General features: G+C 34.5%; 1 protein-coding gene across 1 annotated transcript in view; it reads right to left on the bottom strand.

The window, feature by feature from the left end:
• LOC135218540 (calcium-activated chloride channel regulator 1-like) overlaps nt 1-19,081 on the bottom strand; it is a 915,765-nt gene that overhangs the window by 880,753 nt on the left and 15,931 nt on the right. The window contains exons 2-3 of the mRNA XM_064254912.1: nt 10,704-10,764; nt 8,426-8,480 (exon numbers count right to left, since the gene is read on the bottom strand). The gene's annotated coding sequence lies outside the window, so the exon portion shown is untranslated. The remainder of the gene's footprint in view (nt 1-8,425; nt 8,481-10,703; nt 10,765-19,081) is intronic.

The raw sequence follows: 19,081 nt of genomic DNA, 5'->3' as shown, positions 1-19,081 counted from the left end.
GAAATATAAATCAAACAAAATAGTTTGAAACTGAATGAAATATAAACCAAAGAAAATTATTTTGAAACTGAATGAAATACAAATCACAGAAAACTATTCTGAAACTGAATGAAATATAAATCACAGACATTTATTTTGAAACTGAATGAAATATAAACCAACAAAAATTATTTTGAAACTGAATGAAATATAAATCACAGAAAATTATTTTGAAACTAAATGAAATACAAATCAAAGAAAATTATTTTGAAACTGAATGAAATACAAATCACACAAAACTATTTTGAAACTGAATGAAATACACCTTATGACTCTGACAAACATCTCAAGAGTAAAATCAGTTCCATGATTTCACGGATCCCAAGGACCATTCGTGAAATCATTGCAAGTTAATGTACAAAAACATTTAGAATTCACCCACTTATTAAAATTTCAAATTTAACGACAGGTTTTCGTGCCTCCCAAGGAGAAACCTTTATGTATCTACAAAATATTAGACGAAACCCATTTTTTAGGATTAAAAGATAAAATCCTACAAAAGCTCCTGGCCAGTTATGCACCTCCTGTTTCACAGGCGAAACCCTTATGTACCTACAGAAATTTTTATTTTAGAAATAAAAGCGAACAGCCTACACAGCTACAAGCTAAACCTTCATGTATCTACAGAAAATAGTTTTTTTAGGAATACAAGAGAAAAGCCTACAAAACCCCTTGCCAATAGTCTAGTGCATCTTCTGTTTCACAAACACAGCAATGGGCGAATCCTCCATATATCTACATAAATTATCTTTTAAGGATTAACAGAGAATAGCCTACAAACATTCCTTGCGAGTAATTGAGACCATCTTCTGATTTACAAACACAGCTACAGGCTAAAACTCCATGTAACTACAGAAATTATATTTTAAGGATTAAAAGATAAAAGGCCGACAAAAACCCCTTGCCAGTTATCCAATGCATCTTCTGATTCACAGACACAGCAATGGGCAAAACTTTCATGTATCTACAGAAACCATTATTTTAGGATTAACACAGAAAAGCCTACAAAAATTCCTTGCGAGTAATTGAGACCATCGTCTGATTCAAAAACACAGCTACAGGCTAAACCTCCATGTATCTACAGAAATTATCTTTTAAGGATTAAAAGATAAAAGCCTACACAAACTCTTTGCCAGTAGTCCACAGCATCTTCCGCTTCTCAAACACGTGATAAGTCTTTCTTAACTCGTGTCCTCAGAAATGGAGGAGAGGCCACGACAACCCGGAGTTTTTTTAAATTGATTTAAATCTCTTGGAATATAAATCGTGGTAGTAAACACTTATGGATCCACTTCCCGATTGTTTTCGTATGCTGATTCCGTTCGAGTTGTGAGATATGAGTTCATTCAAAAGAACTACAGGGTGCAGTGCCACTGCTCCTGTCAGTATTGTGTAGTGAGATATGTGAGGGATGAAGTGTTTTGAACACCTCTGTTGAAAACAATACGGGAATTCTTGTATTATATTCCCTTTTTTTAGGTTATTTAACAAAAGGATTTGAAATCAGCAACTTTTTTTTTTCTTTTTGGTAACATGCCAAATGTCATATAGGCTGACGGTATACGCAATACAGCAAATTAGGCAGTATGTAAATACCAAAGTATACGAGTGATGATATGACAATCTAATGCAAATTATCCCCCCCCCAAAAAAACAGCGTGAAATCAAACCAAACTTCTCAGGTGATGATGAAGAAGAAGGGATGTTGAACATTCTTTTCTTGCTGCACACACAAACACACACACACTCTCTCTCTCTCTCTCTCTCTCTCTCTCTCTCGTTCTCTCTCTCTCTCTCTCTCTCTCTCCTCTACTATATATATATATATATATATATATATATATATATATATATATTCATATGTACATATATACACATTTAAGTATAATTTATATAATTATATATAATACATATATATACATACACATACATACACACACACACACACACACACACACACACACATATATATATCTGTATATATATATATAGAGAGAGAGAGAGAGGAGAGAGAGAAAGAGGGTGAGGAGAGAGGGAGCGAGAGAGAGAGAGAGAGAGAGAGAGGCCTCAAACTCATACCATTCTCCGTCACCCATCACCATTTCAGGCAGGGCTTTCCCTCAACAGCAGGGAAAAGCCACAAAACGACACCTGGGGGGCGGGGGTTGGGTTGGGAGGCTAGATCTCGCCGTCACTCGTAATCAACAGGAACCGGAATGTTGGGGGCATCGGTGTTCATTTGCATATACAATAAGGGCCCATTCATCTCTCCATTCACGAGTCGATGAAGACACGAGAAATACGTTTATGAGAGAGAGAGAGAGAGAGAGAGAGAGAGAGAGAGAGAGAGAGAGAGAGAGAGAGGAGGAGAGATGATGACCAAAGAGCTTCATTCGAGAGAACGACTTTGTGAGTGGGTCTGAGTACTTTTTGGGGTATAATTTTTAATATGATGATTTTAATGGAGGGGCGAATTTTTATCTGAATATCGTCTTGGGTATAATTTTCAATATTCTTTTTTAATTTTCAATATGCTTTTAGATGGGGGCGAATTTTTATCTGAATATCTTCTTAGGTATTAATTTTCAATATATTTTTTCATATTTTTCATTATGATTTTTAGGGGTAGACTAATTAATATCTGAATATCTTCTTGGGTATAATTTTCAATATTTTTTAATATAATTTTCAATATAATTTTTTGGGGGTGGGGGTTATTTATCTGAATATCTTCTTGGGCGTAATTTTCAATATATATATATATATATATATATATATATCTATATATATATATAGATATGTTGGTATATGTATGTATGTATGTAGTATGTATGTATGTATGTATGTATGTATGTATGTATGTATGATGTATGTATATATATATATATATATATAGTATATTATTATATATGTGGTGTGTGTGTGTGTGTGTGTGTATGTATGTATGTATGTGTATGTATATATATATATATATATATATATATATATATATATATATATATCTATATATATATATATATATATTTGGGGGGGGCAATTTAATCGGAATATTTTCTTGGGTAAAATTTTCACATTAAATATTTTCTTTGGAGGGGGGGAATTTTATTTTAAATATATTTTCTTGAAAAAAAAATTAAAATAAATATTTCCCGGGTAAGATCTATCTAAACAATTTTTTTTTTTGGGGGGGGATTAAATTTTAATCGAAATATTTTCTTAGATCAAATTCCAACCTGGATATTTTTGGGGGTACAACTGTTATATAAACGCTTTTTGGGGGTGGGGGTAAATCTTTATCCAAAAATCTTGTTAAAATTTAAATCTAAATTATTCATTCTACATATACCCAGATAAAATTCTAATCTAAATATTTCCCTGGGTAAAACGAAATGTGCTTCAATTATTTGTTAAAAAAAAAAAAAAAAAAAAAAAAAAAAAAACTAAATGCATTATTTGACGCCTAAAATTTAAAGTAGAAGTTGGGCGAGCACCCTTAATCCTACCTAAAAAAAATTCGCGACTTTCACTTCATCTCTTCATAAAATTCAATATATAAAAATTTTAAAAAATAAAAAACTTCGTATTCAACCTGACATCACCATTATGAGGCACTTATTTCTCCCAATTCATTAGGGAGAAATGAAGAGACTTATCTTAATTATTCGCGTACGGATATCTGATGAAGATCTAATTAAAACGACTCCGCTGGCGATATTATTTGCATAATCAAGTCATTTATTTCGTCGTAAAGTGTAAATTTAAACTGAACTGAATTCAATATACTACACGTCGTGGAATAAGTAGCCTTCGATAAAATCTTTGACAATTGATGCATACATTTGGTGTACAAGAATTTAAGTTAAGTTTTCGAGATTATTATTATTATTTTTTTCTTTTTTTTTCTTTTTATCACATTCCTCCAATTCGACTGGGTGGTATTTAGAGTGTGAGGTTCCGGGTTGCATCCTGTCTCCTTAGGAGTCCATCACTTGTCTTACTATGTGCGCCGTTTCTAGGATCACACTCTTCTGCGCGAGTCCTGGAGCTACTTCTGCCTCTAGTTTTTTCCAGATTCCTTTTCAAGGATCTTGGGATCGTGCCTAATGCTCCTATGATTATGGGTACGATTTTCACTGGCATATCCCATGTCCTTCTTATTTCTATTTTCAGGTCGTGATAATTATCCATTTTTCCCTTTTCTTTCTCTTCAACTCTGGTGTCCCATGGTATTGCGACATCAATGAGTGATACTTTCTTCTTGATTTTGTCAGTCAACGTCAAGTCTGGTCTGTTTGCACGTATCACCCTATCCGTTCTGATACCATAGTCCCAGAGGATCTTTGCCTGATCGTTTTCTATCTCTCCCTCAGGTTGGTGCTCGTACCACTTATTACTGCAAGGTAGCTGATGTTTATTGCACAGGCTCCAGTGGAGGGCTTTTGCCACTGAATCATGCCTCTTTTTGTACTGGTTCTTGCAAGTGCCGGGCATTCGCTTGCAATGTGGTTTATGGTTTCATTTTTTGTATTGCACTTCCTACATATGGGAAAGATGTTATTTCCGTCTATCGTTCTTTGAACATATCTGGTTCTTAGGGCCTGATCTTGTGCCGCTGTTATCATTCCTTCAGTTTTCTTCTTTAGCTCTCCCCTCTGTAGCCATTGCCATGTGTCATCACTGGCTAGTTCTTTAGTCTGTCTCATGTATTGTCCGTCCATTGGTTTGTTGTGCCAGTCCTCTGTTCTGTCTGTCATTCTCCTTTCTCTGTATATTTCTGGGTCTTTGTCTACTTTTATTAGTCCTTCTTCCCATGCACTCTTTAGCCACTCGTCTTCACTGGTTTTCAGATATTGCCCCAGTGCTCTGTTCTCGATGTTGACGCAGTCCTCTATACTTAGTAGTCCTCTCCCTCCTTCCTTTCGTGTTATGTATAGTCTGTCCGTATTTGCTCTTGGGTGTAGTGCTTTGTGTATTGTCATATGTTTCCTGGTTTTCTGATCTATGCTGCGGAGTTCTGCCTTCGTCCATTCCACTATTCCTGCGCTGTATCCGATTACTGGCACTGCCCATGTGTTTATGGTTTTTATCATATTTCCGGCGTTGAGTTTTGACTTGAGTATCGCCTTGAGTCTCTGCATATATTCTTTCCTGATCGTGTCCTTCATCTCTTGGTGTTTTATATCCCCTCCTTCCATTATTCCCAGGTATTTATATCCTGTCTCATCTATGTGTTTGATGTTGCTCCCATCTGGTAGCTTTATCCCTTCAGTTCTCGTTACTTTGCCTTTTTGTATGTTGACTAAGGCGCATTTTTCTATTATTAGTATTATTATTATTCGACTGGGTGGAATTTATAGTGTGTGGTTCGGGTTGCATCCTGCCTCCTTAGGAGTCCATCACTTTTCTTACTATGTGCGCCGTTTCTAGGATCACACTCTTCTGCACGAGTCCTGGAGCTACTTCTGCCTCTAGTTTTTCCAGATTCCTTTTCAGGGATCTTGGGATCGTGCCTAGTGTTCCTATGAATATGGGTACAATTTCCACTGGCATATCCCATATCCTTCTTATTTCTATTTTCAGGTCGTGATACTTATCCATTTTTTCCTTTTCTTTCTCTTCAACTCTAGTGTCCCAAGGTATTGCTACATCAATGAGTGATACTTTCTTCTTGATTTTGTCAATCAACGTCACGCCTGGTCTATTTGCACGTATCACCCTATCCGTCCTGATACCATAGTCCCAGAGGATCTTTGCCTGATCGTTTTCTGTCTCCTTCAGGTTGGTGCTCGTACCACTTATTACAGCAAGGTAGCTGGTGTTTCTTGCACAGGCTCCAGTGGAGGGCTTTTCCTACCGAATCATGCCTCTTTTTGTACTGGTTCTGTGCAAGTGCCGGGCATTCGCTTGCTATATGGTTTATGGTTTCATTTTTAGTACTGCACTTCCTACATATGGGAGAGATGTTATTCCCATCTATCGTTCTTTGAACATATCTGGTTCTTAGGGCCTGATCTTGTGCCACTGTGATCATACCTTCAGTTTCCTTCTTTAGCTCTCCCCTCAGTGGCCATTGCCACGTGTCATCGCTGGCTAGTTCTTTAGTCTCTCATGTATTGTCCGTGCATTGGTTTGTTGTGCCATTATTATTATTACCATTATTCAGAAGATGAACCCTATTCACATGGAACAAGCCCACAGGGGCCACTGACTTGAAATATATATAATATGTATGTGTGTATATATATATATATATATATATATATATATATATGGTGTGTGTGTGTGTGTGTATGTATGTATGTATTCATTTACGTTGTAGGAATGTCTCTCTCCCTCTCCCTTTCAGTCGTGGTGTCGGCTTTCCACTACCTTCAGCAAATCTTTGATAGAACTTTTCCGACGCAACCAAAATTCCTATGAATATTCACGACCACCGCAGTCAAACCCTTTATTCTCTCCGAGATTTTTATTCAACTTTTTATTCCCGCCCCCCCCCTCCCCTACCCCTCCCCCCCCCCCTTTTATTTTCTAACACACCACGAATCTTTCCCTCTTCCTGTATTTCACTTGGGAGGGCGATCTCTCTCTCTCTCTCTCTCTCTCTCTCTCTCTCTCTCTCTCTCTCTCTCTACTGAATTCGTTCAAATGTTGAACACGCTGAATAATTTCGAGGAGGCTTCAGTATTCGACCTTTTTTTTTTATTCAGCCAATTTTTTTTTTTTAACTAGTACATCGAGGACGTTTCGGGTTTGATTCTAAAGCGACAAATAAAAAACGCCATCTCTGATGTGCAAAGCAAAATAAAAATTAAAAAAAAAACGTCCGCACAGGTTTCGTGTTAAAACAACCTAGGCAAAATTACTGAACATAAAAAAAAAAAAACAGCAATCAGACAAGGTAGCAATATACTTTTGTTTCATCCTTATAGACATCAAAATTCTTATCTACACAACTATATCGCAGTAGGTATGTATAACACATTTTATAAAGTATACATACATATATACATTTACACATATGTGTATCTATATGTATGTAGTATGTATGTATGTATGTATGTATGTATATGTATATATATATATATATATATATATATATGTAATATATATATATATATATATATATATATATATATGCATATATAATTATATATATATGTATATATACATATATATATAATATATATATATATATATATATATATATATATATATATATATATATATATATATGTCTATCACATTACCGTGATTCATATACATATATCGAACTACAAATGTCCTTTAACATCTAATTCGCTCTACCTCGGAATTAATATATTTTCATATATGTTTAACCGAGGGGGAATTTATTAAGCGATAATAGAATTGACGATAGACAGGCGCGAACCAGCGACCTCTCAATTCCAGGACTGGTAGTGAGAGGTCGCTGGTTCGCGCCAGTCTATCGCCAATTCTATTGTCGCTTAATAAATTCCCCCTCGGTTAAACATATATGAAAATATATTAATTCCGAGGTAGAGCGAATTAGATATTAAAGGACATTTGTAGTTCGATATATATATACACGTGTATATATACATATGAAAATATTAAACTTTTTGATAAGAGAGGTGTCCACTAATAAAGTATATAATTTAGGAAGAGATTATTACCCCAATAACATTTTCCGCTCTGATACCCACCAACCACAGTCAAATAAAAAAAAAAAAAAAAAAACGTTCATACCGGATTTTTAGCCAAGAATTGTTTGTCTGTATGGTGTTTTTACGTTGCATGGAACCAGTGGTTATTCACCAACGGGGCCAACAGCTTTACGTGACTTCCGAACCTCGTCGAGAGTGAACTTCTATCATCAGAAATACACATCTCTCACCCCTCAGTGGAATGCCCGAGAATCGAACTCGCGGCCATCGAGGTGGTAGTTTTAGCCATGAAGAATGTAAAGTAACTTCACATCAAATGTCATAAACACATATTTTCAACTTGTTGCCCACACGCCACACACACAGGCCGAATACAAGTCAATGACTTATTGGCACTCCTAACCAGATACTTCAAACAATTATTAATGGCATTAAGTTTTGTTCTCCACTAAAGGTCGTCTACTTGTTGTCAACTTGTATGGGACATACATGCAACATGTTTCAGAGGTGTTTGTAACATGTCTTACTGTAGTTTGGACGATCTTTCATGATAGTGTGTTTTTTTGCATCTCCGGTTATTGCTGTTTCGTAGGACAAAAAGTATACGAAATTTACCTGATTACTCCCATGCGGTCGTCTTTACCTTTGGCTAAAGTTCAGAGAGAGAGAGAGAGAGAGAGAGAGAGAGAGAGAGAGAGAGAGAGAGAGAGAGAGAGAGAGAGCGTATTCATGTTACTTACTTTCTGCAATGTGAATCCTCAACACCCATCTTGTCCTTCACAACGAAGCAAACATCTGGAAGATTGAAATAAAACTATTGAAACAAATACACTAATATAACTCAGACATATTATTCATTTATACTAAATTAAATATTTGCATAACATTAGCTGTTAATAACAACCTTCAAGACTGGAACGATACTGATCAACATTAACTAATATCAGTCTGACATTAATGTTTATAGTAAATGACATACTTGCATAACACTAGCTGCTAACAATAAATTAGAATTTTGCATATAATAATCAGTAAAACTCTTATAATATTGACATTAATCATTTATAGTAAAAGATATTTTTTGTATAAGATTTATTGTTAATAATAAATGACAAGTCTGCATAAAATAATCTGAAAAGCTCTTGTATTAATGACATTATTCCTTTATATCATAAATGACATATTTGCATAAAATTTATTGCTAATAAATGACACTTCCATATAATAATCTGAAAACCTCTTATAAAGATGACACTAATCACTTACTATAGTAAGTGGAACATTTACGTACGTTGTTAATAATAAATAACACATTTTAATCTAATAATCAGAAAAGCAATGGGTTCTCCCTCACCTTATGCGTCATTGTATTTCATTAGGTGGATCTACGAAAGGTGCGAAAACCTAAAGGAATAGAAATGATATCTGTAAACACAACAGATATATCTGTAAATGCAACAGCGAAGATTTATGTGAAATAAAAAATTATTTCGTTCCCAGCACAAACGAATTTAAGAAATATGCATCAGGGGAAAATAGTTATCTAAAATAAAAATAAAACTAATCTTATTAAATAAAGAAGAATTTGAAGATCAAGGAACTAACTTTATTTACACACAAAAACCATTTAAGGATAAACGAAACAATTACGGATCACGGATCAATGGGGTTAATTTCATTACGCAAAATAAAAATAAAAAAATTTAAGATAAAAGAACTAATTATAAATAACAAAAAGCAATTTGAGGATGCTAATTCACTCAACGCAAAACTATTTAAGGATCTAGAAAATGATTTCATTACGCACTAAATAATTTAGGGATGAAGGAGACTATAACTTCCTTACGCACAAAAGAATTTTTTAAGGATCAAAGAACTCATATTATGACATCACACACAAAAAAAATTGAAGGATCAAGGAAGTAATATAATATTATCGCGGGGAAAAAAAATAAAACACTCTTCAAGGATCAAGGAGACTAATCTTATTACGCCCAAAACCATTTAACGATCCAGGCATTAATATTCACTGCAAACGAGTTAATAAAACGCCGAGATGAAATTGAGAGAGAGAGAGAGAGAGAGAGAGAGAGAGAGAGAGAGAGAGAGAGAGAGTAATAAACTCAACCCCCAGCTTCTGTAGATCCTGAGCAGCGGCAGAGGCGACAGAGTGGGTCGAACCTGATACCAGATTCACCTTCCTCGCATATTAATAATCCTGGTGGAGAGTCTCCTCCTCTGTGTGATTCGTCCTCCTCCGATCCGACTCGGCTTCAGCTCCTCCAATCCTCCTTGGCTTCAGCAGCTTCAGTCCGGCTGAAGTCGAAGCCTGAATCTCATCGTTTCAATTTCGCTCACTCACTCACTCACTCACTCACACTCCGCAGGACGTAATATACACTAGAGCCGTCTAAATTTCAATCGACAGATTGATTTTGATTTTTATGTGTAGAGATATTTTGCGAGATCCAAAGCGAGATGGTTCCTTCTGGTTCTCGCAGTGCGTTTAGTGACGTGATCCTTATGACGGTATGGCACGATGATATATATATATATATATATATATATATATATATATATATATATATATATATATATATATATATATATATATATATATATATATATATACACGAGTTGATACGTTGTAATCGCTTTGCGTTTAACATAATATTCTGCGTCATATATATATATCTATATATATATATATATATATATTATATCTATATATATATATATATATAATATATATATTACATATATATATTATCTATTATATACTTATATATATATATATAAATGCTGACAGTAACAGCAATACGTGGAATCAAGAGTAAAAAAATTTTGCGTTTCAAAATATTTATACACATAAATATATATATCGTATATAATATATATATTATGTATATACATATATATCTATACACACATACGTAAACAATACGAACACATTCAATAGATTCCCCCCCCCCCACCCCACCCCGTTTAGTATGCAATAACTGAATATGGCAATCTTACCTTGTAACCGACATGATGACTTCCGATGGTCCTGGAACGCACCTACCTTTTCAGTTGAGTTCTGCAACAAAGAAAATAAATTTCAACTTTTAATTCATTCAGTTTTGAATGTTAATATCAAATTATCATTCGTGTAAAAACGGAAATTACAAGCTTTAAAGATGTTAAGTTTCGATCACTATTACCAGGTTCGTATGTTTTGTTTTCCGAAAACTATTCTGCCGACTTTGTGTCTCCGTCCGCACTTTTTTCTGTCCGCCCTCAGATCCTAAAAACTACTGAGGCTAGAGGGCTGCAAAATGGTATGTTGATCATCCAACCTACAATCATCAAACGTACCAAATTGCAGCCCTCTAGCCTCAGGAGTTTTTACTCTATTTAAGGTTAAATTTAGCCATAATCGTTCGTCTGGCAACGATATTGGACAGGCCATCACCGGCCTGTGGTTAAAGTTTCATACAGCAGTATAGCAAGACCACCGACAGGTGGATCTATTTTCCGTGGCCTTGATAATACGCTCTACAGAAAACTCGATTACGCCGAAGAAACTTCGCTACATTATTTACTTAGTTAATTTCTAATAACATCTGCATAATTTGGAAATGAGCCTTTTCGAATCCCTCCACGCTATTCCTTAATTTCAAGTGATCAAACTAAATAAGATACAGATGTATCATTAATCTCTACAAAGTCATTAGAAAGGAATGCATCCAATAATGTGGAAAAAAATTTAACTATAATTACATTTAAAAATTGAAAAACAATTATATAAATAATTATAGGATGTCACAGAAAGCACAGAAATGTAAAAAATAACTATATAACAATTATTCTAACCACGAAACCTACTCAATTAGGTTAAGATCTTCATTCTCAGCAGGAATGATATATTAAGCATGCATGCATACATACATAGTAACATACGTGTATATATAAATAAATAAATATAGTATATATATATATATATATAGATATATATGTATGTATGTGTGTGTGTGTGTGTGGTGCGCGCGCGCGCGCAATAGGCACAGACCCTCTTGAATGACTTCAGATCCGAAGAGCTATAGATAGCTGCTTAACAAAATAAGACTCGATAAATGATGGCCATCAAGCCCCTAGAGCAGAACTTTAAAATCAGAACAATAATTGACAGAATGACTAAAAAGAACAAGCCCGGGTCCAGGGGAACGCCAGTGACCTCATTTCCATTCCAGGTGCATCCAGTATATGATGATGACTTCCAACTCTCAAGTGCTCAATTGCGCATCTGAGAAGCAGGTTGGAGAGACCGACGCTGACAAGTTCCTGTATATCACAATTAGGACAATTATCCAAGTCCGCTCTCGAAGACCGCCCCAGTTCTGGGAGTGTCCTTGGATTCGATCATGGTGCCTACTGACGGTGGATTACATAAAGTAAAATTGATCATTAACAAAGGAATGAAATGGAATATAGACTTTAGGCCAAAGGCCAAGCGCTGGGACCTACGAAGTCATTCAGCCCTGGAAAGGAAATTGAGAGTAGGTAAGTTTGAAAGGTGTAACAGGAGGAAAACCTCGCAGTTGTCCTAAGAAGCAATTGCTAGGAGAGGATAGAAAGTAACATGGAAGAGAGATAGTATGAATGGAGGTAATGTAAAAGGAACGAAAGGGATTGCAGCGTGGGACCGAAGGGACGCTGCCAAGACCCTCAAGTAATGCCTACAGTGCACCGCGTGACAAGCACACATGACACTACCCCCTCCGGAGAACAAACCTCTTTTCCGGTTTCAGAGGAAAAAAATCTAACAATTTATCAAACGATTCAGGTGGACAAAATTTACTACTAAAATAAATGTAGAAATGATAGTGGCCACATTGATAGATCCAAACCGTTGTTGCAGAAAGGTTAAAAAAAAATAATTCTAAATATGCAGCAGTGGGCTACTGAAGTTTACTTTACAAGGAAAGGGACATTGTTGAATAAAAATGCTTAATATATGTCCCATAAATGCGTCCTAAAACTAAGTCATCCTTCCGAGATATCAAAATGTCCGAAAGTGAAAGTTGATTACGACGCTCGAAGTCTCCAAAACAGAGAATTTACATATCCAAGAAAATTAAATGGCAGGACATCTATAATCGAAACGATAATAGTACCCTTATCATACCATCCACCTATAATACGATTTTTTTTTTCACAGATTCGGATCAAAGATTGATTTATGGTAACTAACACTGGCGTCACAACGATCGAGGAACAAGCTGTCAGAGAAGTTGGTCAATGTCCCTGGTCAAAGTCTCGCGCAAAGAAACATGAAAAAAAAAAAAAAAAAAAAAAAAAAAAAAAAAAAAAAAAGTGACCAAGTGAACATTCACCCATGTTATTGTTATGCCGATATGCTCATCTTCAGAGGCTTAAGGATTATGTAGACCGCTACAGCCTTGCGACAATATTGGTCTTGAAGGTTCCAATAACATTGTGCCCATCGCCTATATATACATATATAGCGGAACTGACCAATGCATGGGTTGTCTATACGGGTTTGGATGAGCCCATCTTTTCGTTGTTGGAATGTCTGTGCGGATGCCTATTATTATTATTATTATTATTATTATTATTTATTATTATTATAGTAGTCGTAGTAGTAGTAGTAGTTAGCTAGTAGTAGTAGTAGAAGTAGTCGTAAGTAAGTAAGTTAAGTAAGGTAGTAAGTATTAAGTAAGTTAGTAACGTAGTAAGTAAGTAGTAAGTTAGTAGTCGTCAGTAGTAGTAGTAGTAGTAGTAGTAGTAGTAGTAGTGGTGGTGGTCTTCCAAAAGAAGAAAAATACACCATCCGAGGAACAGATAAAAGAGTATTTTAAAATGAATGGCATTGCACAGCAATCAGATTCAATAAACTAATAATAATAATAATAATAATAATAATAATAATAATAATAATAATAATAATATCATTATTATTATTCTATTGAATATAATGTCAGAATATACAGAATTGGTCATCTGTAAATCTGTATATATATATATATATATATATATATATATGTATATATATATATATATATGTATATATATATATATATATATATATATCATATATATACAAGACGACAAAATGTGTGAAAACAATGCAAAAGCGACTAAGCTTTGTATGAGGTTAGCTGAAGGAAATAAATGAAGCAAAAAAAAAAAAAAAAAAAAAAAAAAATCAAAAGGAAACTCAACTTCACACTAATAAAAACTATTATGGTGAACGTGCGCGCGTGCTTGCTTAAGTGCGTGGGTTACTAAGGGTGACATATTCCTCAGAATCACCCGATATAGATTCATTAAAAAGAGAGGCCTGTGCTGTGATAATGCAAACGAAGAGATAGAGTATTACCATATGCAGAAACTAACAATATTTAACACCACGCAGCGATGCGTCTACGAAGCTTCCAAGGCTTTTCAGTTATAAATCTTATCTTCATAGCATCAACTAATAAATAAAAACAACCGCTATAACTGTATCAATAATAACGTTATATAGATAAACCTACTCTATTTACAAATAATACACATAAAACTAAAAAAAAAAAAAACAAAAAATTCAAAACCATTAATAATGATCATGGTATCCAAACCAATTACCGCAATATGGATAAGCAAGTCGTTGTTCTGTTTATAAAGACTACGTTTAACACTAAAATGGTTATTTCACAAACCCTAGATAAGCCTACAACATAAACAACAAACCAATACGTAAAACACTCCTATGTCAGTTCACTCACAATGTACACGTGGCAAATGCACGAAGTACTGCATTAGAAACCATTTCCAAAAACGCTAAGGACATAATAAAATTGATTCAGTCTCACTAAAGTTAATCACATCGTAACGCAAAGACATCGCGGAAAATAATGAGCGCTTCATTCCATGCAGATATTTAAGGGCAAATGTTTTAGACGTGAAATACATTCATTCACGTGTAACAAACTCCGCCCATTGGGTAACATAGTCACCACGACTAGTAACGACCCGTTAACAACGTAGTAGCTGCAGTTAATTAAGAGTAGTTAAACTACCTGGGCTGAGTGCTTCCAAACAGTGAGACGGGACGATTGAAAGAGTATACCCAGCGTTTTGTGAATTTCATTTTTGATCATCTAAAGAAAATATGAATTCAGTTTTTAAGATTTCGAAGGTATTAGTGAGGTGTAAGTGGCAGAGACGATGTGATTGCCAACTCGTGGGACCTGCAATCTGTTTATCACAACAGGGGTCATGTTTCTATATCCATCTTGGTACGAAGTTTGATAAATTATGCTAACGCTAATATATTTTCCCACCAACGCGTCACTCTCTCTCTTCCAGACCAGGCCAGGTTATGTATTATATATCCTTCCCTCTCCATCTCTTAACTCTCCCTCTCTCTATTGTTCTATTTGAAACGTCAATTACACAAGAATCTCTCTCTCTCTCTTGGTGAGACGTACCCGCGTGAAGTCACAATAATCAACAGATATCACAAGTTTAACATACGACTAGAATTGAGAAATATCTAGAAGTGTTCGTGAACTATCGGTGATAAGATTAGTGTGAAAATAGTAGGGATAAAGCGCTTCTAAGTTAGTTTATCAAGTGTAATACTATAAAATCAGAACAATGATTTTTTTTTGCAGTAAGTTCCAACTGCGGGAAAAGGTGGCGTAATTTGGCGTGTCTAGCAGATTCGCAATACGATGAGGTAGCAGGAAGGGAACTGGCATTTCTCATCTATGAAATCAGCAACAGTCCTAAACCAAAAAGATACAAAAGCATTCATAGATATATTAGAAGGATATAATCCTTCAAACTGGAACAAATCTAATGAAAACATCTTGAAAATAATTGAAGAAGTTCCAAATAAAATCCAAGTGGTCAAGAGACTCATAAAGAAAATATACATAAACCAACATATTCCGACAAAGAAAATGAATAAGGTGAATCTTGTGAATATACTAATTGATGCATTAGGAAAAAAGAATGCCAAAAGCATGCAAACTGTGTAAGGTTTGGTATAGCATAGTCAATCCACAAACCTAATCAGAAAATGTGCTGCATGCAACATTCCGACCCATCCACATTGTGCTGAGGTAATACAAGATTTGAGAAAGATACAAAGAATTTTTTGTTCAACATGTCTATCATGGATAAGACAATGTATTAAATCAAGATTGAATGTACAAATAGTTGAGGATGAAGAAGAAGAGGAAGAGGAAGAAGAAGAAGAAAAAAGAAGAGGAAAACGGAAGAGAAGTAAACAAAATGAATGACAGAAAAAAATAAGGAAAACAAAGAACAGATAAAAGTATGGATGCAGAGATACTCATTGATACTACATATGAGGCAATAAAGCAGCATACCTACGAAGAAATAAATTACGATATGACAACAGAAAAGCAAATCCCGAAGAGGTCTACCCAGATCTATACAATGACGGGAAAGAGGAAAAAATAGACAAGAAAGACAAAATCTGCAACCTTTTGAAAAGAGGGAATTGCAGATTTGGAGAAAGATGTTACTACAAACATCCTAAGATATGTCAAAACTATGAAATATATGGTAAATGTGCATACTTAGATGGATATGGGGATGATTGCAGAGATCTGCATCCAAAAATATGTAAAAACCTAAAAGAAGGAAAAGGATGTAAGTTCGACAAAAAATGCAAATATATGCACCCTGTAGCCATGAATCATAATCAAATAAATAACCAACCAAGTAATAAAATCCAAAATAAGAAAGAAACAAATAAAGAGAGAAATCAAGAATATCAGGTAAAAGAGAAAAGCAAACCACCAATGAGATATGCCAGAGGTGTCAGCAAAGAATTTCAAAGCATCAGCTCCGAAATTCTACTCAAGAGATAATAACTGTATTATTATGCAAGAGGATATTGCAGAAACGGAGAAAATTTGCAGATTCAGACACAAAATGAATAATTATGATGAAGGAAGATCAAATATTATGGAAAAGTTGGATTTTTTAATGTCAGAATTTCTGGAAATGAAAAAAAGAACAACATACCAGAACAGGAAAGAGACATGGGAAAATCCTTATTACTATCAGTATTAAATGAAGGAGAAAACACGCAAACCATCATAGTGATGAATGCGCAGGGTTTAGTTACGTAGAGTAACTCAAAAAGAAAAATAGAGTACTTAGAAGAACTAACCCAAAATGAAAAGAAAATAGATATAATGAATATAAGTGAAACCTGGTATTCCCAAGAGACTGGGAATGATGATCAAATAAAAGGGTTCCAAACTTATAGATCAGATAGAAAAAATAGGAATCAAGGGGGAACCGCAATATATGGGAAAGACAAAAAACAAGGAAAAAAATATATGAGAAATATAGTACTCAGAATGTGAACTAATAGCGGTAGAATTTGAATCTGAAAAATTAATGAACATAGTAATATAGACCTCCTAATACTAAAGAGTTTGACTTAATAATTGAAAAAATTGGATGATATATGTAGAAATCACAAGGACTGGACTATTCTCCTATCTGGTGACTTCAACTTTCCTTTCTTTCGTAGAATGGAAAGAACGAATAGGAGATTGTGGTTGTACTTATACATATAAAAAAGAGAGTAATAGTAGTGCAGAAGATAAGAGGCAATTGAAAAGCTATTAGATATGCTACTAGAATACAACATTCAACAAATAAATCACCTGCCAACAAGAAAGGAAAATACTTTAGACCTAGTATTTGTGAACGAGATGAATTATGTTAAAGAAATAATAGTTTATAATGCGAGTATTTCAGACCATAATGTATAGAATTAACAGTTCATTCCAAAGCAAGTGAAAATAGAGATAAGCAAGAAATGAAAAAGTGGGAGGATATGGAAAATACAACTTCTACAGTAAAAATATAAAAATGGTCAGAAATTAATGAAGAATTAAACAAAGATTGGGATAACATTTTCGTAAGTCATGACATAAGGGTAAATACGGAGATATTATATAAAATATTGGAGATAATAGTGGAAAAAAATATATACCGAAGAAGAAAAGTAAACATCATTCATGCATACCAAGAGACAGAAGAATCTTGTTCCAGAAAATCAGAAAGTGGAAAAAAAGGTCTTGCAAAAGAAAAAAATGCATGGAAAGTTATAGAACTAAAAAGTAAGATAGAAAATGCAGCAAAAAAAAAGAGATTATACAATCAAAAGAAAATGAAAAACGGGACTTTGGAAGAAAAAACCCTATTAAATATCAAGCAAAACCCCAAAACTATTATACTCATATGCGAAGAAGATGAATAAAAAAAAGAAGAATAGAATAGGCCCTCTGAGAATTGAAGGGAGATTAACGAATGAAAAAAAGGAAATTTGCAACATACTGGCAGAACGATATAAGAGAGAATTCACCCCTAGCCCCATAGATAATGAAGATAATGATATAGAAGTAAGGGATGAAAATAGTGAATATTTAGCTGACATAGATATTAATGAAGCTGATATGTGCAGGCTATTAATGAAATTAAAAAATGGAGCTGCTGCAGGGCCTGATGGAATTCTGCTATTTTGTTAAAGAAAGTAGTTCATTCTATCGCAAAGCCACTTGCAATATTATTAAGACAAAGTGTAGATACAGGCAAGATATATGATGAGCAACAAATTAGCGTATATTACCCCTACTTTCAAAAGTGGATCAAGACTAGAGGCAAGTAATTATAGCCTGTGAGTCTAACATCACATATAATGAAAGTGTATGAAAGGGTAATGAAGAAAATATTATGAAACATTTAATAAAAAATAATTTGTTTAATAAAGGACAACATGGTTTCGTACCCGGAAAAAAGTTACACAAACCCACTGTTAGTCCACCGTGAAAACATCATTCAAATATGAAAAGCGGAAATGAAACAGATGTGGTTTATTTAGACTTTGCAAAAGCTTTTGATAAAGTAGGACCATAATATATTAGCGAAGAAAAATTAGAAAACACAATATCGTGGATAAAGTAGGAAGATGGTTAAAAGAATTTTTACAACAACAGAAAACAGATAGTTATTTGCAAACGACGAGAATCGGATGAAGCCAGGTAATATCCGGTGTGCCGCAAGGTACGGTGTTAGCTGCAATACTGTTTGTTATTATGATTGAAGACTAGACAATAATGTTAAGGATTCGGTAGTGAGTAGTTTCGCAGATGACACAAGAATAAGTAGAGAAATTACTTGTGATGAAGATAGGAACGCTCTACAAAGAGACCTTAACAAAGTATATGATTGGGCAGAGGTAAATAGGATGGTATTTAACTCTGATAAATTTGAATCAATAAATTATGGAGACAGAGAAAGAAAGCTATATGCATATAAGGGACCTAATAATGAGACCATCACAAATAAGGAAGCAG

Source organism: Macrobrachium nipponense, chromosome 9 (assembly GCF_015104395.2).
Source record: "Macrobrachium nipponense isolate FS-2020 chromosome 9, ASM1510439v2, whole genome shotgun sequence".
Taxonomy (NCBI): domain Eukaryota; kingdom Metazoa; phylum Arthropoda; class Malacostraca; order Decapoda; family Palaemonidae; genus Macrobrachium; species Macrobrachium nipponense.
This window is presented reverse-complemented; position numbering and strand designations above follow the sequence as displayed.